Consider the following 19,714-nt stretch of genomic DNA (forward strand, 5'->3'; position numbering starts at 1 on the left):
GTAACTCTCATTCCTTTAGTCTCTCACTCCCCCTTCACTTCATTTCTCTCTCCCTCTCTCCCTCTGTCTCACTCAGTCTAACCACTTCACTCCCTGTCAGTTACTCGCTCTCCCTCTCTTTCTCTCTCACTCTCTCACTCTCCCTCACCCTTCCTTTCTTTCCCTTTCTACTTCCTTCACTCCTACTTCCTTTTGTATTATGAAATATATATTATAACTCCATTTTTCTTGTCTTCCACAGATACTATATTTATGAAAAAAATGTACTATTTACTTGTCATTATTTATAAGGTAAGTATAACAAACAAAAATACTTTTTCATCACTCTCTTACTTCTATTTCTCTCTTTCCCATTATTTAATCTCTCTCTTACTACCCTTCCTTTACTCATCTTACTCACCTTTCCTCATTCTCATTACTCCACTTCATTCACCTTTACAGTCCTTTTCTCACTATCAGTACTCTTTCTTCACCCTCACTCACGTTATCCAACTACCTCTTTTCCCTCTCTGTCCCTCACTGCTCTTTCCTATCTTCCTCCATCACTACCTTTGTCTTGCTATATCTCCCAGCCTCTTCTCACTCCCCCTTACTCTCTTTCCTTCACATCATCCCTCACTCACCTTCACTCATTCCACTTCTCTCACTCCCTCACTCCCTTTTGCTCACTCCCCTTCCTTTATTCTCTCCCTCACTCCCCTTTCCTCCATCCGTCTCTAAGTCTCTTCCTCTGTCTCAGTCACTATAACTGATTTACTCCTTCACACTTCCTCACTCTCCCTCTGTTTGTCTCTTTCACTGTCTCCCTCTCTCTCTCCACCACTCTTCCTTTTCTTTCCTCTCTCTTTCCATAAATCCTTCTCTCTCACTTACTTCTTTTTCCTTTCTCTTAATATGCTTCTTTTTCCATCACTCCCCTTCCCTCACCCTTATATCCCTTCTCTCACTGTCACTGCCCTTCACTCAATCTGAGTCCTCTTCCCCCACTTCATGTTCTCCTCTCTGTGCATCAGTCCCATTCCCTTTCTCCTGCTCCCATTCCCTCACTCCCCCTCACTCTCTTTCACTCACTCCATCCGTCAATATCTTTCCCTTATTCCCCTTTCTTGATTCCCTATTGCTAACTCCTATTCCTTTAGTCCCTCTCTCACCTTCACTCCATTTCTCTCTCCCCCTCTCCCTCTGCCTCACTCAGTCTAACCGCTTCACTCCCTGTCAGTCATTCGTTCTCCCTCTCTTTCTCTCTGATTCTCTCCCTCTCTCTCTCTCACTCACCCTTCCTCTCTTTCCCTTTCTGTTTCCTTCACTCCTACTTTATCTCTCAGTCCCTTTTCCACTCTTTCAATCTCCTTCCTTTTCTGTCATTTCCCTTTCGTCACCCTCAAACCCTTTCTCTCACTGTTACTGCCTTTCAATCTTCCTCAGGATTTTTCCCTCACTCCCTTTCCTTCACTCCTCTTTCGTCACTCCCTCACTCTATCTCAGTTACTCCTCTTTGTTCACTTCCTCCATCTCTTTTTTTCTTCTATGTTTGTCTCCCATTCTCCCTCTGTCTCATTCACTCTAACTGCCTCACTCCCTCTCAGTCCCTTGCTCTCCCTCTCTGTCATTCTTTCCCTCTCTCTCCCTTACCCTTAATCTTCTTTCCTCTGTCTTTCTACCATTCCTCCACTCTCCCTCACTCACTTTCCTTCTCTCTTAATTTTATTTCTTCTCCCTCATTCTCCTTCACTCACCCTCATACCCCTTCCCTAGCTGTCACTGCCCTTCACGCACCGTCACTCCCCTTCCCCCATTACACTTCCTCCTGTCTGTATCTCACACCCCTTCTCTTTTCCGGTCTCTTTCACTCACTCTCCTTCCCTGATTGAAATCCTGACTCCCCTTCTCTCACTCCACTTTCCTAACTCCCTCCATCCCCTCACTCCACTTCTCTCTCCCTCACTCCCCATCTCTCACTTTCCCTTACCCCCTTTTCTCATCCTTATACCCCTTGTCTCACCATCACTCCAGTTCTGTTACTTTCACTCCCTTTACCCTACTTCTCCCTCTCCGTTTCTTACTCCCCTTCCCTGTCTCCGTGCCCTGCTCCCCTTTTCTCACTCCCCTCCCTCACTCTCCTTTCCTTACTGCCATTCCCTTATACTTTCACTCCCCTTACCTGTATCCCCTACCCCGAGTCCTCTAGTTTCAGTCACTCTTTGACTCCCCTTTCCTCACTCATCATACTCCCCTTTCCTCACTCATTCTCTCAGTCCCTTCCTCCCCTTTACTTGGTCATTTCAGTCATTCATTTATACACTACAAATTAATTCAAAAAAAGCATGACACAGTATATAAGAAATACAGCTCTTCTTGGAGAAGTGAAGTTAGTTCTGAAAAGAACTGTTTTTTTGTCTTTTTGTTGTAATTTTTTTTTTAACAGTTTTATATTTTATTTGTATTTTTTGTAAGAAAAAAATAAACAGGAAACGAAAAACTGCTCAACAGGAACAAACGAAATAAAAAATAAAAATTATCTGCCGGACCATTGGTGCTGCCAATCTTCATTTCGATTAAGTTCACAACTCTGCTCTCCATAGCAGAGGATCTCGTAATAGAAGTTGCATCTCATATGTACATTAGCCAAAAGTGGCCGGACATCTAAACTTGATGTTGATGGAGATGCTGCTGATGATGAGGTGCTGGGGACAGCAGCTGGAAGTTCGGCAGCAAGGGCTCTTGTAGATGCACGTGCAAAGTTGTGAGGATGCACATTCTTCACATGCCGCATCATGGTGTGGATGCTGAAGGAATATTTTTTTTTTGGGTCTCCCCTCGAAAGCACACTTCCACAGATAGTGCAGGTTACCTTCGGTGCATTCACTTTCTTCTGCCCCTCTGGATAGGTGAAGAATTTCCAGATGAAGAACTCCTTCATCTTCTTAGTACGTGGCTGTTTTTCCACCAAGTCCACATCTGAGTCAGAAGAATCCTGTGGCTGCTGTTCTGCCATTTTTCAAGGTGAAAACCTGGACCAAAACTTCAAAGATCCATCTCTCAGGAAAGTCAAAGGGATAGTGAGAGAAGTGGGTGGGGTTTTTCAAGATTCTGGAAAAGAAACTACTATAAACCAATCAAAAGTGTTGTTTTCAAGTCACATGACTTTACTTGCGTGCAACGTGCGCGCACGCATGCGCGTACGTTGCGCCACTGTCGCATATGAATGACGTTTTACCCGATTTTCGTAAATACTTTAAAAACTTGAAAAGGAGGCAGGGAAGAGACTCCCTGACCCCCTAGGCCTTCTCATGGGGTCCCTGAAGGACCCCGAAGGGCAAAAAATACATTAAAAAAAAAACCCGCAAAGTGCGCGCACGTTGCACGCACCCTCGAGGCAGAAGTGACTTAAAAACAAAAGTGGAGAACGTGAAAAGGGGATAGGGTAGAGACTCTCTGACTCCTAGGCCTTCTCAGGGGGTCCCTGAAGGACCCCGAAGGGCAAAAAAAACTATTTAAAAAAAAAAAGAAAAACCGCGAGTTGCGCGCACGTTGCACGCACCCTCGAGGCAGAAGTGAGTCAAAAACAATAGTGGAGAACGTGAAAAGGGGGCAGGGTAGACACTCCCTGACCCCCTAGGACTTCTCAGGGGGCCTCTGAAGGACCCCGAAGGGCAAGAAAAACATTTTTTTTTGTTTTAAATCGCGAGGTGCACGCACGTTGTGCGCACGTTGGAAAAAAATAAAAAAATAAAAAAGTAATTGACAAATTTGACTGTTTATGTTTTGATTGAAGATGTAGACTATACTGTTCAACTTTATCCAAATCATAAAAACTAGCTGTGCCGTTGCATATTACAGGATACAGTCAATGTATTTCAATATACAAAGGCAGTTTTTGGAAAAATAAATACATAAAAATTGATACAGAAATTAGCATTTTAAAAACCTTGGAAATTCACTGAAAAAACCATAGGTTTTGCACACGTCATAGTTAAGAATTAACATTTAAAAAAACATGGAAATTCACTGAAAAAACCATAGGTTTCACACACATCATAGTTAGAAATTAGCATTTAAAAAATCTTTGAAATTCACTGAAAAAAACATAGGTTTAACACACGTTATAGTTAGGAATTAGCTTTGAAAAAACCTTTGAAATTCACTGAAAAAACCATAGGTTTGACACACGTTATAGTTAGGAATTAGCTTTGAAAAAACCTTTGAAATTCACTGAAAAAACCATAGGTTTCACACACGTTATTGTTAGGAATTAGCATTTAAAAAACCTTAGAAATTCACTGAAAAAACCATAGGTTTCACACATTTTATAGTTAGATGGACATTTCACTCATACAAAACCTTTGAAATTCCCCCGTTATAGTTAGGTCAGCTAACTATAACTCCTGCAACCGCAATGCACTGCTGATGACGTCACATATTGCATCACTCATGGCATGGTCGGTGACATCACTCATTACATCACTGATGACATCTCAAATGACATCACTGATGACATCACTGATGACATCATCCTTCTGAAAGAGTGGCAGACCTCCTCTCACCCTAATATAACCTTTGATACACACATTCAAAAATGGAAACTACAATTTTCAAAATAATGGAGATACCAATACCAATTACAAGAACCTATTAGGTAATTCCAACATCTACATACACATCCACTCATTCAACAACAGTCCTATATAGTCACTCACACATATACTCACTCATCATATGTACTCATACACCTATACATCCTGTTACACACTAATACTCATCCATATAGTTACTCACACACATATTCACACATGCAAATAAACTATCAAAAATCTATTTACTTGATTATACTGCTGTATACACACCACTACACTTACTTCTACAGAAACGTACACATATTTAATCTCTTAAACAATCAATTATAAAAACACATACTTATTTATACAGGTACTCTTCCAAATTCTCACTCTCACATATACTCAATTATATACATCAATACTCACATATACTAGTTTAAAACATATGTTGTTACACATGAATACACTATTGAGACAATCATTCACTCACTAACCCACCCATACATACAATCATCCACCCATAGAGTCTTGCACACATGCTGTCTTCAAAACACATACAGTGAGTCACTCATTCATGCATCTGTGCGCTAAGTAATATCCCCCACCGAACCATACAGACACTCATACTGATACTCAAAAAAACAACTTACAACCCATATACACACTTATGTACCTACTCACCAACCCATGCAGCCACTTATACACAAAGTGAGAAACAGATACATATATTTAAAAATTTAAACATTACTCGCTGATACGTGTATTCACTAAGATACACTTAATAAGTCAGTTAACCAATCATTTTTACAAAAAAAAATCCATTTAGACACTTATTTACCCATTTATTCTTCCATCGATGTTTAGATATACACATATAAAAAATATTTATTTTTCAGAAAGACACATTCACAGGATGATGTCATCAGTGATGTCATGAGTGATGTCACTGACCATGTCATGAGTGATGTAATACGTGACGTCATCGGCAGTGCATTGCGGTCGCGGGAGTTATAGTTAGCTGAACTAACTATAACAGGGGAATTTCAAAGGTTTTGTATGAGTGAAATGTCCATCTAACTATAACATGTGTGAAACCTATGTTTTTTCAGTGAATTTCTAAGGTTTTTTAAATGCTAATTCCTAACTATAATGTGTGTGAAACCTATGTTTTTTTCAGTGAATATATATATATTTATATATACATATATACATATTCATGAATATAGCTAACACGAGTCACTCTCTAAGGAGTATAATTCTTTGCAGACAGAGATCAAGATCTAGAAAATGATGAACACATAGTACATTTATAGGGCATACAACTTTTATAGTGCTTTATTTTAAATAGTATTGGAAATAGTCACACAAATTCTGTACAAAATTATGATTTTACACAATTGGAGTCACTCACTTTAAAGCAGTGATATTGCTAATAAAAGCTTACAATATTCTGAATGGAATACTTTGGTTCAAATATACATTTTTACTGTTTATCCAACTATTTTGTGCTGAACTGTCAGTTAAGATACTTAGAAAACACATATTCGACAACATGAAAGCAAGCCTTCCTTTGTATATTCCCAGGAGACTAGCATTATATTTCTAGGAGAATACCAGCATGACCTTAATCTAGTAAGCATCAAGTATCTTTTTAAAAGCAGAGTAGAGGTGCTTGGATTTTGGTGCTGAACACCCTGTTACCCTTCATGAAAAAGATGGTTTGTGGCTCTTAAACTCAATATCACCAGTCCTCTCTGGTCATCAGTGGTGTGGAAGAGTTGGTGATACATTTACAAACAATACAATGCCAAATTTCAAAAGTCAACTGTGAGTGCATTTAATGCACACATGGACCACCAGGTAAAGTAGCTTTCTCCTTGCAACACGTGTCTCTGCCTTTGCAACCTCTGTCCAAAGAAGTGACACAATCAGTACCAAGAATACCTAGGTAACACCCTTAAGGGGGCTTCCTGTCCTAGTTTTTTGCTCATTGTTTTATTATGCTAAAGGTGGCTAATGATTTAGCATTCACTATTAGTGTAATAAAAATCAGGTACCAGGGTCAGGAACAGGACCTTCGCTGTTAGCTGAATACAGAAAAATTAGTTTTAATGTATGTTGTGTGACAGATTACGGGTGAGAGTATGTTTGTGTGAGAGAGACCATGTGTATCTGTAAGCATGAGTATGGGAGTGAAACTGAGTGAGTCAGAGACAGGAAATGAGTGAGATTGGTTGCCAATAAGTGAGTATGAGTTGGGAATTAACAATGAGGGTTAGAATAAGTTAGTGACAGTGAGTGAATGTAACCATGTTTGGCAATGATTGTGTCAGAGTGAGTGAGAACAAGTGAAAATGGGTAAAACTAAGGCCCTCATGATGTCAAGCAAACCGCCCCGACAAACCGTCGGTGGCAGTCTGTCCTACATCGAAGGCCTTGGTCCGAATGTTGAATTTTGACGCAGGCAGTCGGAGTGACAATATCAGGGGTAGGACCGCCGCCTCTGACAGGACTAAGGGTCCCATCGGGAAGGAGGTAAGATTCCCAACCCTACAATCGAGGCAGTGCCTGTGCAGGCACCACTGTATGGGGTCATTGACGGTATATGGATGGACGTAATAGTGAAGTGTTGGTGCTAACATTGTATGTAATTGTTTTGGAAGAACGGGGCACCCATTAAAAATGCATGCCCTGGTATAGTGAAGGTATTTTTCACAAATGGGTTAACCCATTGCACATTTTGAAATAAATGGTATCAACTCCAGCTGAGCATCACGTATCAACGGATTTAAAAAACATGAAAGGACTTGAAATGTCACATGAGTGTCCTATTCAAAGCCTATGGCTTCCTTAGCACATCTATGTGAAAATTGTGCTTTATAAAGGTACTACTCAACCCAATTTTTGTTTCCAAATTTTCTCATTAGAACTCTCCAGAGCCCTCCTAGAAGAGGGCTGGCCAACTGTATTTTCCCACTAGCTATAATTTATGGCAAGTCTGCTGCTATCAAAGATCATGTTGGCACCCTAATATCTAAAATAGACATGCATCTGTTTTGTTACATTAATCATTTGGACTAAGAAACGTCAGTAATGTCTACTACTGTAATTTCATGAGAGTTACGGCCATGGTTATCACTTACTGGGAAGATTCTGGGTCAAAGGTCTGAAGATCTCACTCATTGTGATGTCATTAAGGTCAGAGGATGTATGAGGGCAGGTCAGCATCCCTTGCATTTTGGGGAAAAACCTCTATGCCTGCACTAAAGCTCTTTACAAGTGCTTTTCTCCAAATAAATTGTTCATGACAGATGCAATACATATTTTCGTGAAAAACATTAATTCCAGAGAATTGATACAGCATTATTACAATAATTATTACAATATTTATTAGCATTAGGCTGGAAAAACATGTAGTATGGGTTTCTCACTCTAATCAGAAAAACAATCCAGGAATGTACGGTTTAGCTCTCAATGTTAATTAACTTCAGAAATAAATAGCCCTATCGAAGTCTTTGAGATAGGTATTTTGAATTTTGCTCTAAATTATTTGGGACAGTATATTCAGTAGTGCAGTATAAAGTTAAGTCCTGTTTCTTAGATGCTTGCCATTTCTTAAGGTAGGTTTTCCAAACACTCCAAAGGAGATGGGTTGATCATGCCAGGAATTCTGCCTCTGACAAGGACAGCATATTCTTCGTGGTATTCCAAACATAACATTTTCTAAAAACAAAAACAAATAGAAAAAAATAAACGTGTCAATATTCCTTGTTATTTCTCATATTTCTAACCGTTAAAACGCTTCTCTGTAGGAACGTGATTGCCTTTCACATAGTTTACATTCAAGAGTGATATGACACACTAAAACTATCAAATTAAGCCTCATAGCCTGCTGCAGAGAGCAATACATATTGTTAAAGGCCCAGAACAGAAAACCTGGGCTATAATGGCCCTTAACAACTATTAGAACATTGGAGTGTTGGGAGCAATGGAGTGCTCCGGGGTTCTAATGGCCATAGAAGCCTGGAGCACCAACATTCCAATGTTTATTCACAGCTGTTGCTGTGAATAAAAGCCTCACTGAGCCAGAGGTGATTGTGAGGCCTTTGTTTGACAAATTAGAACATTCTGCGCTCTAGGGACGGAATGCTTTAATCACGTTAGAACCCTCTGTAGTGGGCTCTACCGGCCATCAAAGGCCCGCTCCCTTGAACAAGGCAGTCTCCTTCTGCTCGGACCGCTGGAGCATCTCTTTAATAGGCAGTAGAGCCCACTGTGGCTGGCTTTAAACCTATATTATGTTCCGAGGTAGAATGACTGCAAGGCTAATTGAACATTCCACCCACTGTGGGTAGAATGTTGTAATTTAAAAAGGGAGAAACAAAAAGATAACATTGGAATGCTAGAACAGGTCTGTATGAGCCATTATTAGTCCTGATCAACTTCATTGTCTTCAATTGGGCTCCCAACATTCAAATACCCTAATATGGTTTGATTTAATATCCCAATCACACACAGACAAAAAGATGAAACTAAATTGCATTCACTACAATCCTGAGTGGTGCACAGGTGCCGAAATGAAAGAGTAGTATAGGCTAGCCAATGAGGAGAAGAAAACAGAAACTTCTAGAGACTATTGCAATTCAGTTTGTTCAAGAAGCCTAATTGGTGATAATTATATTATTCAGTATATCTACAAGTGTGGTTGCAAATGTGTCCAGAATACACTCTAAATCAATTGGGGAAATGTTTTGCATGAGTAAATATTTCCCAAATTATTTTACTATAAGCTGAGCAAGAACAAACAGCTACATTTAGCCAACTCACCATTTGCAGAACATTATTACAGAGATCAGATTTAAATGAGTCAAGTATTTACTAATATTTAATTATCAATTCTGTGTTAAACCAGGAAAACATTAAAAACACTTTTGTAAAAAAAAAATGTGGTGATTTTTATCATTTGGTAAGCTAGCCGCCAAATGGATGGGCCATAGTATATAAAGTTTCCTGATGGGTTGGCATGGTGGGGGAGACAAAAAATAAAAAATAAATGCCCTTGACACTCTGGGTAGTAGTAAGAATGTTTCCTGTCCAGTACGTCAATAATGCACATGTTGAAGTTGGACAGGAAAGCAGGAAGTAGTCATGGCATCAGATAACATCCACTAAATATGTCAGCCTAACTGCACCATATTTGCAAGCTATGGCCCGCCTAAAATGTTTTATTGAAGGCAGAGAGAGTTAATGTATCTCTACACAAAAAAAGAAGAGGGAGGGTCCAAGGGAAGTTTAAAGACCAGCAAAGATAGGTTCCCCAAATAATGAGTACCAAACACTGAGAAGTCGTTGGGTCTAAGGTGCCAAACAGAGAAAGAGACAGAGAACACTGGAGATTATCTCATGACGCTTGTGGGGGAATCCCTGTGTTAGGTCAAAGTCCCTCACCCACCGTAGGTGGCATGCCTTATCATTGGGATTCTCCTTGTGATGGGAAAACCTAGTCCCGCCACGGGCTACAACACCCTCTCTGAGAGGGAGGAGCTCAGGGATATTTTATTCCTACTTACTAGAATATGCTAAATCCTACAATGAGAAGAAAAATTACTGGTTGGGTCAAGGGCACAGCGCAAAAAAAGTTAAATAAACTGTGAGGGAAGTGATATTAAAACTAGTTGCCAGGAGCGACAGGAATAGCTTTATTAACTTGTTCCTGGTGCCAGGATTAAAAACAGAGCACCACCAGTGGAAATTTATAACTGCAAGTATCAGACGAAGGGAGGTCTACATGTTTCAGCCTTTTAGACCCATGAAGGTGTTGCGGCTTTCGTCAAGACCTTAAAATGCTACTGCGTGACAATGAGTGAAAAATGATAAACAATAAAGTGGAATACAAAACCAGTAATCCTACTGATAGAGTAGATGATTTACTGGTCAGACTGGTAACAACCTCGAAACACGTGTCCAGGGGTGGCCAACGCGACAGTGATTTTTTGCTCAAGACTCTGGCAGAGGCGCACCCGCTGATGCTTACTTCATGGACTACAATGCTTTGGGGCAACACGCTGGTAGGACAAGCAGTGTGCGACCAATTGGACTTTCTTCTATATTCAAGCTCCCTTGAGCTGGTGGGGCTGACAAGCCCGGGTTACGCACCTGCGTGCCACGAGCTGTACCGGACATGAGAATATTTTTTGGCAGCCTACGCAGCACCCCTACATAGATGCCTATTCCTTGCTGACGAGAGGTAACAACCTCGAAACACGTGTCCAGGGATGGCCAACGCGACAGTGAATTTTTGCTCAAGACTCTGGCAGAGGTGCACCCGCTGATGCTTACTTCATGGATCACAATGCTTTGGGGCAACACGCTGGTAGGACAAGCAGTGTGCGACCAATTAGACTTACTGGTCAGACCTGTATGGAAAACACAAGCAACAAGAGAAATAAATCATCCATGTGACCATAAACATGTCTGCTTAACAGTTTTAAAAGACAGTGCGGTTAAGTCCTGTCGCCAGTGGCCTGTTGTTATGACAGTTGCTTACCCGTGTTGTACGGATAAGAGGCCTCACCTCAACCTGGCGACAGCTCAGGGAAGGGGCATCGCTCTGAAAATGAAAGGGGTTTGACGTGTCAGACATTCCAACGTTTATGTGGACACATCTCGTAAGCAAGAAGATGTAGAGATCGAATCCTATAGCGACCAAATGCGCACACGTGCTTGCTGTAACAACATAAAATGGCTCTGACTTAGTGGGTCCCCAACACAACCAGTCATTTACCACGTCAATGCAGCAGTTAATCACATGGCCATTGAGTATGGGACTCGTAGATATACCTGTCCTAATGAGCAGGGACCAGGCTGCGTGATTTGAGGAGAAGAAACAGAAAGGAGACCTTGATGACAATCTGCTAGGTCATGTAACCGCCATCCCAAATAATCAAGAAGCTCATGCCAGCTTCTTAAATTACCTTAGTAATCATCATTTGTATAGCAAGGCTATTCAACAGAGCCATGACATAGCGTCAATGAGCAAAATAAAAGAAAACCTCAGCGACAGCGAAGCAAAAAGATGACTCTGATATCTGATGTTTATCAGACTAATTCACCATATTACCATAATGCATGAAATGTCTTTTTTTTGCGCCAGACAATTATGTCACTGCTAGTTATATACACCCCAAGAATCAGGCACAATTCACAGCTTGACTAAACCAGAGGTTATACCCTCAAATAGATCTTTTTACTGAGGCTCACGAAGTAACTAAGGCTTGACCTTGTCATCGTAAAACCCCCTTTAGTTTGCCCAAACTACGAATCCAGAGGCTTAGCTCTCATGTTAGTCTCACTCCCTTCACGTGAGCAAAGCATGTTGGAAAGGCAGACGGCTCCATACAGATGAAGCCCACTGGGAAAATAAAATGCCAACAAAAAGCATTATAATGACAACAATTTAAAAGCCCTGTTACCCCTCAGCATAAGCCGGCGGGGAAGAGGCTTCCACTGTGTCCTACACTACCAGGGGAGGACTCAGCAGAGTCCCTTGCCTGTCCGTCGGTATGCCAGACGGTCTTCAAGCTGCAACCAGAGGCAGCAAGCAGCCGTTCGTGAGGCGTTCAAGTAGCTTATGAATGTTAGGACACATGCGTATGACGTCAAAGCGTCATTGCATGGCAGCCAAGAATGACGGGAATCGTAGCCATTCTTGGCTCGCAGTATTGTTTAGTTTTATCCGATGCTGTTAAACTGATTAAAGCTCACAGCTTAAGAGTCTGATAGCTATTAGTCTTAAGTGGTAAATGCTATCAGAGTAAATGAATTAGTAGACAAGAGAAACAACGCTGTTCCTCACCACGCATATAAGGCTTCCCTTTGGTGTATGCTGGGAGATGTAGTGCATCTTCCAGGAGATATAAGCTCAGTGGATCATATGGAGATATGGTCTTGCGAGTAATCCATACCACCACTGGCCTCATTGGCAATTTTGGCGGATCAGGAATAACAGTTCCTCCAGGGACAATTTTGAGGAAAACACCAAGAAGCTCTCAATGCATCTTAGAGAGAGAGATTATCCTGTCAAATTGATCCCACGCTCTTTCAAAAGAGCTGAAAACAACAGAGAGGCACTTATTGAGATCGCTCCACCGAAGGAAGAACTTTCTAGGATTACATGTGTCAATACATTTTCCAACCAGATCAAGAAGAGCATCCGAAATGAACTGGAAGATTCTCAAAATAGGAACCACACCTATTACAGAACCCTTGTTTGCTTTTAGAAGGAGTACCAACCTGAAGGACCGGCTGTTCCACACCAGACCTAAGAACAATAGACCCATAAACCGAGACACACTTTTGGGTTTACCCCGGCTGTCAAGGGACACTTCCTGTGCTGTTTGTGTGCGGCGTGTCCCCAGACCAAGCATATCACCTCGATTGACATTGGCACAAATAGACCTTGAAAACTAGCATGCCACACTAATTGCACCGGTGAAAGGCTCATCTATTTGGTCCCCTCTCCATGCGGATTATGTTATGTGGGCATGACCACACAAAAGATCAAAACCAGGATAATGGAACATAAAAGTACCATTCTATGTAGGAAACAGTCTACTAAACTCACAAACCATTTCCTGGAGAAAGACCACTCCGCAGAAGACTTGAGCTGAACAGTGCTGGAACAACCACACATCTCTCCTCATAGATCTGAAATCACCAAATTCCTATTTCTGTGAGAGCAAAGATGGGTTCACAAGCTGCATAGCGATAGTGGGGGCCTGAAGTTAGGGGTGGGCGGACATTTCCGTTCCGTCCACGGAATGGGCAGAAATTTGCACTTTCGGCCTTCTGCAAAGAAGGAGGAAAAACGGGGCAAATTTTCGCCCATTCCACGGCGGAACGGAAGTTGGCTGCCCGCCTCCCTCTTCCCACCCGCCTGCCTCCCCATGCCGCCCGCCTTCTGCCCGCATTATTAAATTAAAATAAAAGGCTAAATAAAACTTTAAAGCAAACTTACCTTATTGCGCCGCATCTTCCCGATCCGGCTTCATTTTTGTAAACTGCGCATGCGCAGGCCCCGCGCATGCGCAGTTTACAAAAATAAAGCCGGGATCGGGAAGATGCGGCGCAATAAGGTAAGTTTGCTTTCAAGTTTTATTTAGCCTCTTGTTTGAGCAGGTGTAAATGTTCTGGTGACATTTTGTGAGAACACAGTGGAATGTTTGGAGGATTGGTGGTAAGCTCCAGGCAATAACCATGTTGGATAATTCCTAACACCCATTTGTCTGTAGTTATGGATTGCCAAATGGGGAGGAATCGTGAAAGATGTCCCCCGACAGGTGTTAGATGGTAGGGGGAAGCGTAGGCATGTCACACCTTGTTGGGGGGAAATTACGTGTTGTGGAACCTTTCCCCCTACCTTTGCTGTTGTTACCTCTGTACTCGCCTCAAAAGAAGCCTCTTGAGGAGGATTGAATGTTGCTTTTGTACGAGGTGGTAGTATTTTCTGATCACATGGTCTTGGACTCCCCACGATAGGAGAGACAAAGGGAGCCCCAATTAGAAGGAGACTGTAGGGCTCCCATTGTCTTATCCATTTCTGTATCTTTCTTCATTTTCGCCAATGACTTATCTACTTCGGGCCCAAAAAGATGCTCTTTGTCAAATGGAGAATTTAAAATGGATTGTTGGACTTCAGGTTTAAAACCAGAAATCCTCAACTATGTGTGTCTCCTTAGCAACACACTAGTGTTGATCTCTCTAGCTGTGGTGTCAGCAGCATCTGAAGCACACCTAATAGAGGAATTGGAGATGAGCTTTCCTTCTTGCATTACATCTTGAGCTTTAGCCTTGTGCTTATCTGGGAGATATTGGAGCAATTGCTCCACTTTGTCCCAGTGCACTCTTTCATACCTGGCTAGTAGGGCCTGGGTGTTGGCAAGGCAAAAGTGATTTGCTGCTTGGGCGGCTACTCTTTTACCAGAGGCGTCTATCAATTTCGATTCTTTGTCTGGAGGGGGGCATCCCCTGAAGTTTGTGAATAGATGTTGCCAAGGTCACTAACCTGTGACTTATCTCTGAACTCACTCCACAGGAACAACGAGAATTTCCCCACACTCCTAAAGCCTGTCCTAGGATGAAAATGTCTTTATATAACTTGCACCCCCGACTGACTATTGGAGATGTGGGGATCAGAAGTCAGGGTATTTACTTCAAATCCCCTAGCCAATTCCCTCGGGTACTTGCAGAACAGATGAGGTGAACCTATAGAAGAAAAAGAGAACAATGAGAATTTTCCTTTTCCACCTTGAAATAGTTTTAGTGCTTGCTTAACAGTATTAGTACACTGTCCCTTACCAGCTGGACATCTCCAAACACCCAAAATTAAAATTCTTACTGAGCAGCAGATCAAGGGCAAGTCTTCTGAATTCCTGGGAGATCAGGTGGGTAGTATAGAGGGTTCCAATTGCTTATACACTCAGCACAAATCAAAATCCACTCTGTCTGTAAATTCCAAGCAGAGCGATAAATGCAGCTCTCCCAAAAGGATTCAATAAAGCAGTTCACCAAAAATAAAAAATTTAGTTAAGGGAGTTCTGAAAACAAAACAAGGGCTGCACAAGAAATGTCTATCTGACGTTACAAAGGAAATGGTCCCTCTATTGCGCTAAGCGCTACAACCAATTACCCAGTAGCAAAACCAGGTAACTTGAAATGTAGAATAAACGTGCACCACGCGTAATCACCAGATAATCACCAATAGCCCACCAAGGCTGACCAACAAAGGACAAAAAGCAAAATAAACGCGCATCGCGCGTGAACAAAAAAATTAACCCACCAAGGCAGCTTAACAAAGGATTTGGAAGGTTGACGATCTCTCAAACAAGAAAAACGCGGCCGCGTTAAAAATGAAGAGCTAGGCGAACAAGCAAGCTCAATAATTATAAAATGGAGACAAATGCGCAACCACTCACCCAATGCAGAAAACGTGGTTGCAAGTCCTAAATTTCACTCGTGCCTCCAACCAAACAATATCGTGCACAGAAGAGTTCTCAAACACAAAGGAGACCATCTCGAAGAATGAATTCGCATGTCTTCCTGTATTTCAAGTTTCAGAGATACTGGAGTGATTACCTTGGTGATAGTATAAGGTCCCATGTAGCGAGGTTGTAACTTGCGAGGACCCTCAAGTCTCAAATTTTTGGTAGATAACCAAACCTTGTCACCTATTTTATACTCTGGGGTAGGACAACAGTGTTTATCAGATTGTTGTTTCATCGCTTAGCCTTTTGTAACTCTACCTTTGCTGCCTTCCAAATGTCTGAAAGAATCAAATGATGTTTCTGAATTGCAGGGATGTTATCTAGATGAAGAGGTAAAGGAAAAGGAAGGAATCTTGGGTGATGTGCATGGGCAAAGAAGAAAGGAGAAACACCAGTGGATGAATGAGTTGTGGTGTTGTATGCGAATTCAGCTAAGGGCAAAGCTTGTACCCAATCTGAGGTGATGGTGGATAATAAACGTCTTAATTATTGCTCTAGAGTCTGATTGGTCCTTTCCGTTTGTCCATCGGTTTGCGGGTGGTATGCTGTGGATAATCTGTGATCTATACACAAAGAGGTACATAACCCTTGCCAGAAACGTGAAATGAACTGAGTTTCTCTATCACTTATTATCACAGAAGGGACACCATGTAATCAAATTATCTGCTCTAGAATCACCCAAGACAATTCCTTGGATGAGGGTAATTTTTTCAATGGTATAAAGTGAGCCATTTTAGTAAACAGATCTACAATCACTAAGATAGTTGTGTGGGGGCGTGGCTAGCAGCCGAGTGAGATGGCTGCTGCCTGAACGGGCTCTCGCCCATCCACGGCACCCGGAATGAAATACGGCCGTTAAAACCCGAGTTTATAGCCCAGAATCGAATGGAGGGTTATCAGAAACACCCCCCCATGGTAATGGAGTGTGCTTTGTGGGGCCCGCACCTTTGGGACAGCTGAATAACACCACCGAAGTTTGGGGAGCCGGAGCAGAAAAGATGGCAGCCCACGGAGCGGGGCGGCCATGAGAGATCGGCGCCGGCGGTACCCCTTATATGCGGCATTTGCGACCCTGGGCTGCGGGACTCCAGCAGAGAGCGGAGAGCAGGCGAATGCGATTTGGAGCGGCGAGGAGACCTATCTCTTATGACGCCTGGTGAGAGGAAATGACGGCTCGGGGGCGAGGCGGTAATTGAGGCCCCGGCTCTGGGGCCTAGCTGGAACCGGATGCTGAGGCCGGAGTGACGGCCGCAAGGGAAGATACTGATCTGAGCGGCCTCGGATGTTGCCGAGGCACCCCTGCAGGTAGCGAAGGCATGAGCGGTTGGGAGTGGAAGACTGGCTAAGGGAACATCGGGCCCCACAGTGCAAGGAAATTTAGGTGCTACGCGGCGCCAGGGGACAGCTGCACTTGAGGCTCCAGCTTTTGGGCCCATTCCGGATGCTTTCTGTGCGGGGGGAAAGACCCGGCCCGACTGGAGGCTCGATCCCGGCTGCGAGGCCTGGTGCTGCTGCTGTCAGATAGAAGCTATAAACATCGAGGAGGCCTGTCTTCTACACGTGTCCAAACGGAGCGGCGCCACTATCTGTCATACATTACTACTCAACCCGCCAGGGCCGGTGTGGGATATACTGGGCGCTTCTGCCTATACATGGGGCGGATGGCCCAGAAGACTTGATTGGAAGCTAGTGTGCGGCCCATTATGAATAGACGTGACATTGGAATGGGTGGTTAATATTGAGCTTAGCCACGATTAGACCAGCTACTTATTTAATACTTCGGTGATACTGCGCCTTCAGACAGCAGGGCGACTAACGGAGACTGCAGCTATATCACCAGTGGAGAGGTACGACAAGAGACTCGACCATGCGCAGATTAGCCGCAGTCCTAAGTGAAAAGTGTTGAAGCAGACCTCTCCATCCGCCCACCGGTAAGACTCACAATGCAATCCTGAAAATGGCGGCAGGAGGCAGGGGGTCAAAGACTAGCACCCAGAGGCAATTGGCGAAATTTGCCTGGACCAACGGAGGAGAAAAGGGTGACTTGCCGAGATCAGAGAAGGAAGAATCGGGGGAGACTCCGCCATCCGGGCCGGAGCCAACTCTGCATGATGTTATGGCAGCCATAGGTGGAATGCGCACTTCGGTGGACTCTGAGAGAAAGGGAAATCAAATATGCAATGCTCTTCCCAGCAAAATTGAGAATAGAACGGGATGGAAAAACGTGGTTCTTTGACTCGCCGGATGCAGTCTGGGACTGGATGGAGGGCTGTACTACTGTGGGGGGCCGGAACCGAAATCGCCATGACGTAACTGTGAAGAGGAATGGTACACCCCTGGCGATGGAGGCCATGATGGAGTCGAGTGGATTGGAGGACCAGGAATGATACAGCTTTGTGTACTGCTATGGGGCCTAATATTGCAGACAAACGCAAGTGGTGGGAGAGTGGGAGAGGAGAGCTTGCGATTCTATTGATTTATAGACATACTTTGTTCTGATATGCTCGGGGTATATAACGTGATTTAATTTGTTGACTGTAAAGATATGCCATGATATTGTTTAATTTTCCATACTGGACTAACGGCTGTGGTTCTTTGATGAAACTATAAGAAATCCGTGGATGGGGGGGCCAGTTCCCTCAGTGTTTCTAGCATATTGGGGGGATAGAGGCACTCTGCCAAGTTTGGGGGTGGGTAGTTCTAAATCCACAGTCAGGGGAGCAGGGAGGGAGATAGAAAGGGTCACTGGGGGGGACACAAGGGGTTGAAGGGGTGATTTTTCCGCTTGCCAACGGAACGAAGAGGCAGAAAGAGGTGAGAGTGGGGAAATAAGAAAGTTTTTGCGTCTTGTGCAGAGTTTTGTTGTTTTAAGTTCAGGGCTAAGACTCAAAGTAGATACACGTGATATCACTGACAGGGTGCGTAACATTGGGGATGGTTTGAAAAGCTGTATTGCCAATGGCAGTAGAAACAATGTCGGTGTGCAACAATACTGGTACTGACGTCCCCTCTACAACCCTAGTGTCTCCCATAACTCTACTTACTTGGAATGTGCACGGGTTGGGGGATAAAATCAAAAGAGGGCTGGTGTTACAATATTTACGACGCTCCGCACCAGCAGTGGCATTATTACAAGAAACGCATCTGGTGGGTTCAACTTGTAAGGCTATGGACTGCTGGGGGTACAAAATGGTGGCACACTCAGAGTTTTCAACAGGTTCTAGAGGGGTTGGTATATTAGTGCGTAAGTGATTCCCACTAATCATACATCACACCTGGACGGACACACAGGGGCGATTCGCTGCCATATCATGTCAATGGGAGGGAAGACGATTCATTATTGTATCGGTGTGCATACCCCCTGCCCTCTACTCAGTGGCCTTCCCGGCCCTCAGCACATTCTTATTGGGCCTACCAGAGGGATAACTACTTATGGGGGGAGATTTTAATGCAGTCGTGGATGGGGCAATGGACCGCTGGCCCTGAAGAACAGTGGGGACGGGTAGCTCCCGAATGAACGTTTTTTTAGATGCATTGTGCCTCACAGATGGGTGGAGATACAGACACCCTATGGAACGCAGTTACACTTTTCAATCAGAAGTCCATAATAGTCTTTCCCGCATTGATTATTTTCTTATCTCCGCAGACAGTCTTCCACACTTGACTGAGGCGGAGACACGTCTTAGGGGCATATCCGACCATTTGCCTGTCTCTATAGCCTATACGTCACACATTAAGGTCAGAAAATGGATTTTCCCTATCGCTCCTGGCTATTTACAGGTCCCTAAAATCCGAAAGGACATAATTACAGTCACAAAGCACTATTTCCAAGATAATGTGAACTCTGTACAATCCCCGGGTATTATGTGGGAAGCTTACAAGACCGTGTTAAGAGGTCAAGCTATTGCCTCAATAACGGGTCATAGACGAGCGGCAAGAGGCGAGTTGGATACGATTGAGGCTGAATTGGCTGTGCTCCAGACACAACACAAGCTAAACCCCACTACAGAGACAGCTCAATAGCTACGTCTTAAGCAATGCGAGCTTAAAGAATTCCTAGGGGAACAAATTAAAACGTGGCTCCAGACTACGAGGCACATCGTTTATGAAGTAGGA

At 43.3% G+C, this 19,714-nt stretch overlaps 1 protein-coding gene across 1 annotated transcript in view; it reads right to left on the reverse strand.

The window, feature by feature from the left end:
• Window positions 1-5,862: 5,862 nt before the first annotated feature.
• Window positions 5,863-19,714, reverse strand: part of THEMIS (thymocyte selection associated) — a 649,377-nt gene continuing 635,525 nt past the window's right edge. Inside the window, exon 7 of the mRNA XM_078648900.1 lies at window positions 5,863-8,279. The gene's annotated coding sequence lies outside the window, so the exon portion shown is untranslated. The remainder of the gene's footprint in view (window positions 8,280-19,714) is intronic.

Source organism: Lissotriton helveticus, chromosome 6, assembly GCF_964261635.1.
Source record: "Lissotriton helveticus chromosome 6, aLisHel1.1, whole genome shotgun sequence".
NCBI classification, from domain to species: domain Eukaryota; kingdom Metazoa; phylum Chordata; class Amphibia; order Caudata; family Salamandridae; genus Lissotriton; species Lissotriton helveticus.